The sequence below is a fragment of the Charadrius vociferus genome, unplaced genomic scaffold, assembly GCF_000708025.1.
Source record: "Charadrius vociferus isolate BGI_N301 unplaced genomic scaffold, ASM70802v2 scaffold104, whole genome shotgun sequence".
In the NCBI taxonomy this organism is placed as follows: domain Eukaryota; kingdom Metazoa; phylum Chordata; class Aves; order Charadriiformes; family Charadriidae; genus Charadrius; species Charadrius vociferus.
Genome location: NW_009648255.1, coordinates 2,615,486 through 2,624,257, shown reverse-complemented (window position 1 = coordinate 2,624,257; position 8,772 = coordinate 2,615,486).

Below are 8,772 nucleotides of genomic sequence, written 5' to 3'. Positions count from 1 at the left end.
AGAGACTGGGACCAGTTAGTCTGACCTCAAACACACGTGAGACTTCAAAAGAGATTTTAAAAGGCAAGAACGGCTGGCAAACGGGATAGAAGGCAACACGGGCTTACCAAATGGTACTGGATCAGCACAGTACCTTTCATCGATAAATTATTGCTCATACAGAGTTAAGTGTCTGTCCTGACAAAGGTAAGTGGGATGGGAAGCATTTTTCCTGGAATCCTTACAGTACTTAATAATTTGCTGCAACCCACCTCTTTGTGGAGGACCTGATGTAAAAGCCTCCCCTGTCGCCCAGCCAATCCCAGGGTCTGGAGCGATGGTTATCAGCTGCCTCATATCGATACGGCCTCCGAAAGGATGGCAGCGGTGAGAAGGCGTGTGCCAAGAGTGGAAATATCCCAATTAAAACCATGCCATGGGAAGCTCTCGGTGGCAGACAGGCAGAGAAAATCCCCGGGGAAAGAAGGAGCTGTTGCCCACCGGGAAGCACTGTGAGACGCTTCAGGGAAATGAGGCAACATGCCCTAATGCCCACCTGAATGTGATTTATTTTAATTGGTTTACACTCGAGAATGTTGGCATACTATCCATAATTAATAGCAAGACAATGAAGGAACTCTTCGTGGGATGCAAGGGCAGGATGGACATGTCACCTGAGCCAAAGGGACGAAAGGGGGATGGAGCTTTCCCAGGGTGTCCCAGCAAGGAAACGCCATCTCCTTGTCACTGATGGGGACAGGTTGGACTCAGCCTGCCCAAAGCCAAAATCCTCTGGGTTGACCCAGCAGTACTGCCTAGAGGGGATGCGTGGGACGGGCAGGGAGGTTCACACCTGGGTTCTCCAGCCACAGGAGACGAGTGGGGTTTCACCCTCCTCGGGCAGAGTTTGATACGTACGTTCAGGCTACAACCCAAAGGGTGTGTGGAGCTCACACAGACATCACCCAGACCAGAGAATAGGAGAAGGGTGGTGGCATGTCCCTCACATAACCCAGAGCAGGGAACAGGAGAAGGGTGGTGGCACATCCCTCCAGCATCCCTGGCTGTTGCTCCAGCAGAACAGGCAGGCTGGGCATCTCCCAGCCGTCACCTAAAATCCAGAATACTGTGAATTTCCATCCATGTTTTGCATGTAAATTCATTGTTCCCAAGCTGATCTGCTGCTGCTCCCATAGCTGGTGCCGCTCAGCGGTCCAGGGGCTTGGTAGCTCCAAGGAAGCTCTGGCAGCACGCAGACACGAAACAAAACCAAGGTGACAACCACAGTCCAACAGTATTCTTTCCAAAAATGCTGGTCTGCAGGTTCAGATTCATTTCTAGCCCGCAGACGCCTGCATGACCTGTGACACACTCTGTGTGAAGAAGGGACACCAAGAGGCGAAGCACATGGAAGGACATGGGACATCCCCATCTGACAGAGCACAGAAAGTACTGACCCCGAATCCCGTGGTCTCAAGATATTTTTATGGAAAAGGACATGCATAGTCAAGCCCTTCCATGTGTTTTCTGAATTAGGGCTCGAAGAACAAGCTTTCACATTTCCTGACTGCTGCACATTTCAATTATATTTGTAATATATTGGATTTCACTCTTAAGAGAACATTTCCTCTAATGCTATAAAAACATTCCACTCATTATTTTCTGAAATTTAAAGATGGCAACACTTGGAGACAAAAAGGTTTTTTCAAAGCACTGGGCAGTTACTAATGATAATCATAAAAGATTAAATTTTCAACATAATTAGCCAGTGACAGGTCAATAAAATCCCTAGGCCAGATGGCTTCTTAATTGAGTTTTCAAAGAAATTCGGTAATTATAGGAACCACCCTTAGATATACTCAACTTTTCTTTTTAATGAAATTGCATAATACCAGATTATGCAAGAAAGACCATAATGAGTTTTAGCAAACTGAACAAAGACCTTTGCATCACCAGCTTCTGCACCTCCCTTCGTACCCATGACCCCTGCAAGAAACTCTCCCGTTATCTAAGGCTAAAATCAATACATTAATCCATATAGATCATTCTGGATTAATACGAGAGACTGCTTTCACATCACAACACTGAGAGTTTTTCCTAGAGGCAATCTGTTACTCCATACTACATGATGGGCTAAAAAAAAAAATAAATAATTATCATTTCAGCGGGGTGAAAATAGGGTATTTTGATTTGCATATAAACCTATAAAAAAATATCACCCCTATGTAGGGGTTCAATTTTTAGCCACGAACGTCCCCTTCCAAGCAAAGTCCCCTGCCCCAGGGCTGCAGCTCCACACGCAGCAGGAAGGTTTCTGAGCGCTCCAGAGCACGTTTACATCACGCGGGCAACAAGTTCATTAATACAATGAGAGCCAAGCCAAATGCACGCAATGCATTGCACTTTGTTTGACGGCATAATAGACGAGTAAAGTTTGAATGTATTATTTTTTATGTAAATTAAATGTCACCTGGGGAAAATTTGCAATTTCTGCTCTAATTTAGAAAAATACTGATAAGCCATTTTTTGAGCTGTGGTAACATCTTTTCTAATTCAAGTCTTGCTCGATGTTCAACAACATGTAATAATCTCACATTTAGGACATCCCCCTGAGCCTCTTTAGACTTCCTGACCTAAAATCCAGATCCCAAGTTGTAACCTGCCGCTAAGCAACTCCCACCACGCAGAGCAGTGGGCTGCAAAATGCACGCAATTCTTGCACGGTCTGATGCTGTCCTGATGAAACCCAACATTTTATTAAGACATATCACCTCTGCAGACGTCAGCTGGACAGTAGCCCCGTACACAGTGTCACTGGTGGCCATGTCGAGGGTCCCCCAAGAGGCAAGTCACCGGGAAGGGTTCAATGCCACCCTCGCACCTCCTGGGCTGAGACATGGAGCCTTCGCTTCCCGCATCCCTGCCCAGCATCGGGCAGGCAGAGAATCATGCTCAACACTTGCTCCTTGGCACGATGGGGAAAATGAAGTAGGATAAGTTGCAGCACTAAATGTAGAAATTAATACACACCCACAAATCAACGTGAGCTCAGAGCCAATCTCTCTAATTATCTTCCCTGGCCACCTTAATTGAAGTTACTCCTTTTCTCCCTTTGTGAAATGAATTTCAGTTAAGTCACGCACCAAAGTGGACAGTGCTTTGGTTTGTGCCTCATAACATACCACGAAACGTCCCGGGACAAAAGCTGTTGTGCAATCCTGCTGCTGCACCGCACCAAGCCACTTCTCCACCCATGGTAACACATAATAATGAGCCCACGGAGAAACTCTTAATCCATCCTATTGTTATTTTACATGGTAATAACCTCCATCAGCTCTTAGTCCAAAACACAAGCATGGCTTTGCCGCAGACGTTGCGCATTATGGCCGCAAGGTACGGACTATGCAGCCAGCTCAGCTTCCGAACTGTGAGGAAACACATCACAATTCGCTAGAGGCGAGGCTGATGCTATTAACATGGATGTGGATCCGCAGCTGAGCTTTCTTCAGGTTCATTCTAATCAAGATTTTGACCGTTTTATTGAACAAATTCTCTACTCAGCAGCAGTTTGAATAAAACATACCCCTAAAGCCTAACTAAAGTTAAAACCACAGATTTCCATGTTTATTCTAAAACGCAAATTTTTGACTTGACACTCCCCTGTGACCACACCAGAAAGGAATTTCCAAGCAGACAGGAAACTTCAGGGCCATCCGACTTGGCCCCTGCCCCTGGCCTGGCAGGGACCTGCTCTCAGCCACGCTCCTCAGCATCTCCTTCAACCTCCACCACCGCCTGGGCACTGCGTAGCAACCTGTCCAGGGCAGGGGTTGGAACCAGATGATCTTTAAGGTCCCTTCCAACCTAAACAATTCTATGATTCTATGATATCATCCACTATATTCTTGATTTTCTACCAGCTCCAATATTTACAGTGAAGAATCTGTCCATTTTCTGTACAACCATGTCTTCTTAATAGAGTCTTGGATTATTTTTTATTATTATTATTTTCATTCTGGGGACTGTTTTATCGCATCACCATCAGACTAGCCTGCTGTGCCTGTATTGTTGAACAAAACTATGTATGAAATCATGTGCTGTAAGGGTTTGGATGAGAGCCACAGACAACGTGACAAAGTCTTGCCAAAGTCAAACAGAGAAGACAAACATCGTCTAACATCTATGGCAATACGTAATTGTTTTCAAAATTTACTACATGGTTCAAGTACTATAGACAACAGACTGAAGATTATATACCAAATAAGGGGCAATCTGTAGTTACAGTAGATATTAATAGAATTTAAATGGAAGATTGTGTTTAAAAATAGACACTTCATTCTGTAGAAAGAGATAGCTGGGGACTGGGTTGCATTAAAATGCTTGTGGATGCTTCCCAACAGAAATCGCCATGGATCATATTGTACAGAAGCAATGTTAAATAACCAGTTAATTCATGTATCAAAGAAAATTGTGACGGCCTCTTTATTACCTTTATATCTTAACTCATTAAGGAAACGACCTCTCCTCCACTGCAAAGCAAGTGCTGTATTCATTGCTACTGACATTTCATCAATGCCAAGGTGAACTAGATCTCACTTCTGCAAATCCCCACAACTCTCATTAGTGAACGATAAAGATTCATATACAAACCCAGAAGTGTCTAGGAAGAAATAAGATACGTGATGAACTGTGGTTGGAACAATAAATCTCTGGCTGACTGATGACAGTTTGACTGTTGTATGTTAAAGAGGGCTCTATAAACAGAAATGCAAAAGACCTGTAACGACAGCATGTATCACTAATAGACTGAGGTATAATCAAATTTGTTTAAATTCACATGATTCGTAAGCCAGCGGTGAAGATCAAAAGAGACTTATGTTCATACCGCTCCGTCCTGTCACATCATTTATTAACTTTTTCCTGCGCACAGAGACGACCTGCTCCCAGTCTCCTTACTCTGTTCTTTGTGCCACTTGCCATTTCCCAGAAAACGATCTGCTTTCCAGACACGAAGATGCAAGGAATGAGAGCAAAACATGCAAATGGTCTCCCGCTGTCAGCTGAGGATGCCGCAACCGCAACCGCCAGTCGGGGCTCCCAGGCCCGCTTGAGCCAAGAAATATCGGGTCGGAAAACCATTTTGAATCCAAAAAGTGAACTCAAAGCCCTGTTAAAAATACACACGCAATGTGTAAAATTCTCGATTTTAAATGCTTGTAACGCAGCCCCGGTCTCGCTGCCACGCGGGAATTAAATCCAAAGGAAGGGAGGAAGGCACGTGTGCCCTGTGCACGCTGAGGTGTGCCAGGACAGCCCCAGCAGCTCCTTACCCCAAGCGCTGTCTCCCCTCCAGGACAGGGGGGTCTTGGGGCAGCAGTTTGGGAAGTGGCCGCTCTTGGGTGCCCCAGGCACCAATCACTTGGAGGTTGAGCACCAGCTTGTCCATTCTGCTGCAGCAGGGGAAATGCAGCTCAGACCTATAAAAACATGTAAAAAAATATTAAGCTCTACAGACTTTTTGAGAAGGTGTGCGCTGGAGCTCTGAGAAGTCGGTGATACAGCTTTTTGTTAGTCTTGTGCCTTATCCTCGGGAGAAGGGAGTGGGTGCAGATGCAGTCACGACCCCCTCTCTGCACCAGCACTGCAGACGAGCAGCTCTTCTATTACAACATTTAAAAAGAAAAGGAAAATAAGCACCCAAAGTCAAGCTATGATCTCAAATACCACCATCATCCCCAGTCTACTGATCCGCCTTTGTCTTCCGAACAATGTGCATAAATTCTTTCCGACAGAAATAAAAAGCGGCATGTTCCTTTGATTTTCACCTCCAGAAGGAGTCCTACACAAGTCCCTCGTTACACTCCCATCCAGCCCAAAGTGCAACGCTCATCTCCGAAAGCACTTAGGGCATGGTGGCTGCTGCGGAAAAGAGATTGAACAGAGAAAAAGAGGGAAGAGAATCTCTGCCAAGAGGGAGCACAACTCATTTTCTGGGATGACGTCTGTTTTATATTTGTGTGTATAGAGACATACACACACACACATACGTACAAGGTCTTTGTCTTGATTTCTCTGTGTAGGCGTACGTATATACACACATACATATATATAGGATGCAGGGCATATCTCACCGACTTCCTCGCTCATTGCTGTTAGAAAACTGCTTAGAAAATTCAGAGCTGGGAGGGGACAACAGAAGGCTGCGTGCTCTGGTCCCATCTCCACTCCTCAGCAGAAATGTAAGATCAGTAAGTGATCCAGACCTACAGAGGTGAAGATGTGCCATCAGTCAGGAGGACACGGCGAAGACAGAGAGTTGAAAGGCAGCGAGTTCTTACATAGCACAGGGGAAATGTCTAAAGCGATCGCCCTTCTAATAAGACCTTCCCAGAAAAAAGACAATAAGCAGCAGAAGATCTGCATATTGGTTTCACGTGGGGGAAATGCTGATGGCACCAAGGGAAGCATTTGTCCTCCCAAGTAATGCTTCAGTGGCAGGATCTGAACATTTTTGGGGGAAAGGGGGAAGGTGAGCGTTACAGTGAATAACCACTGTGCCCCTGCTCCACAGGAGACTTCTAGAAGTTGTAAAACTCTCAAACGCTGAACTGACAATCCAGAAAGCGATTAAAACTAGGAAATATCCAAGCAGAGAAGCAGCAAATAAACTACAATTTTCTTTTTGGAAAATTATGAATAGTCTTTTGGATCGGTGAGTGTAATATGTATTACACATTAAGGGTTCAACATGTAATGTCCAAAACAGACTTTCAATCTCCTCCTTAATAAGAAATATTTCCTTCTGAAGAGTCCCCCTGAGACTACGAACTCTCCACGCACAAATCATGACATGATCAGAGTCCCCCAGAGTTACAGTGCAACACCAGGAAAAGGAAAAGGAATAGCGCTGACACAGGGCAGTAGCTAAATGCACGTTTAACATGTTTAGCCATCTAAAATTGTCAGTCTCTCTCAAAAATCCTTGGATTTTTTGGCCAATTTCTTTGCAACATCTGAATAAAACACAGCTATTTGGAGGGACTATGTACATTGTGGGCAGGGGAGAGTTGTATAAGAGTCTTGCTGAGTTTTGGGGGGCAGCTCAGGCTGTCTGTCCTCAGATGCATGCACAGGGGTTACCCCACTGGACCATCTCAAAGTACGTTGTAAATGAGGTTGTTAAACAACGCTACAAACGGGAACATCTTTGCATTCTTTCCCATGAGCTGATCTTAGCTATTTGGGACTTGTAACGTAAATTAAGACTTCAAAAGCCACAGGCATGCTGAAGGAAGGTGCCCGAGCTAACTTATATGACACCGAAACAACATTTTTATTAGCCTTGGTGATGGCATGTTTTTCCTTTCAGGCAAAACCTTCCCGTCCCTGTGGAGTAGCACACTTGCTCCGTGACATGCTGAAAAGGGCTTGTGGGAGCCTCTTGCTCGTTTGGCTCCTGACTTGAAAGGGAAGGACAGCATCATTTCCCACCTCAGTGCATCTCTGGATGCAACTAAATCATACCCGCACAAGGGAAGTCGCACAAATCATCACTCATCTTTGTTTTTCAATTGCCTCATGCGCTTTCTAAAAGTCCTTTACACACTGTCTTTATTTCAGGTCAGGTCTGTGTCCCTCTGGTCATAAAGAAAAATCCTTAAATCTTCCTGCCCATCACACACCCTGTACCAGTCGCGGGGCTTTTACAACGTTTGGACAGCTAGCGTGAAACTGTTAGCTTGCAAGCTTCTGAACTAACATCTATTCTTCTTATAAGGGAGACGATAAATTTTGCCCAAGTGAAAACGAATACTTAAACCTCTTTAGGAGTTATAAGTAATGCTGAAGTCACCGGTAAAGGACAGAAACCCAATACTTAGAGATCACCTGAATGTACATAAACAGCCTTGCTGTTTTCCGATACATCTCCTCATATTAAGCAGGATTATTCCTCAAGTGATTCAAAGAAACAGGGATTTTAAGTACCTCAAGGAGTAAAATACCATGAGCATGCATCGGTACACTAAAATCAACAGGACCAAAGTGCTTACGCAACACAAGCAAGCACATCAGACTCTAGCCTTTAATTTAGCAGTTCCACAGCTTGAAAATGTCAATGAGAGGTTTTATTCCCCTGTACGTCTCTTCCTGAACTTTCTCCCCCCCATCTTTTTTGTAACACTGGTTTTAAACCTTCAAAACTACCCAACTCTACAATTTTCGTCCATTAAGTATTAGGGTGTAAACAGTAATTTAGTAGTTTACATGTAGTTTGATATGGTCTTCCATAAGCTGATGCACCACGAAGCGCGGCATGTTCCTCTACCAAAGAGCCAGCAGCCAGAGCGTCCTACACCAGATTCTCACGTATGACTGGAGGGATGATGAATTACCTTTCTATAGGATAAAGAGCAAAAGGTCTTTGGACCAGCTAAGTGTCTAATTGACTTCTTCCAGCCACAAAACAGACAGAAATTTTTCCCTTATTAATTACTCTTTCTGAAGTCTCTTCATAATTCCTCCCACTGTTTTAAGCCAAGCATTCGTGTCAAGTTCTTTTGATCTTCCTCCTCAATTATAGTGAGCAATTACCCCCTCCACTGGGCTTCTCAGCCACCTAATCATTCTTATCTCTTCTTTCTCCCCAGATCGAATCCTTTCAGCTTTTTTGGAAGCTCATTATTAAGACAGTGCTACACGTTTCCCAGGAATTCAGCAACAATATGTCACACCAAGGACTCCACAGACATTAGCCTTCCCTCTCATTTGCCCTTCAATTAATTTTAGAGATGA